Source organism: Cystoisospora suis (assembly GCF_002600585.1).
Source record: "Cystoisospora suis strain Wien I chromosome Unknown contig_111, whole genome shotgun sequence".
Taxonomy (NCBI): Eukaryota; Apicomplexa; class Conoidasida; order Eucoccidiorida; family Sarcocystidae; genus Cystoisospora; species Cystoisospora suis.
The window spans coordinates 173,145-173,616 of NW_027152913.1; positions in this window are offsets into that span (position 1 = coordinate 173,145).

Sequence of the window (472 nt, forward strand, 5' to 3'; positions counted from 1 at the left end):
ATATATATATATAGGTATGTACAGATATGTGCTCAGGTAAGTATGGCGTAGTGAAGAAGGAAGGGGGGGAGAAGAGAAACAAGTGAGAAGTAAAGAATCTTAACACTCCCTTCAGCCTTTCTTTCTTTCTTGAAAGACAGAGAGGATCGATCGGATGCATGCGAGACATACCAGCAGGAATCTTGTCTCGCCCTTAGACTTATTATGACGATGCGTACTACACGACATGACATAGGAAAGGGAAGAAAACATATTCCTCTCTAAGATGATGAATGAGAGTACAATAGACTGTCTCGCAGGTATAAGTAGATAGATACATAACTACACCAGATACCTATAGAGTATGTGAAGAGAGACAGATAGATAGCTGTCGAAGAATCTCTTCCTTCGGCCTCTCCTTCAATGCAGAAGAAAGAAGGCGGCAAGAAGAAGCTTGTCAACGCTTAAACACGAACCAAAGAAAAAACATACC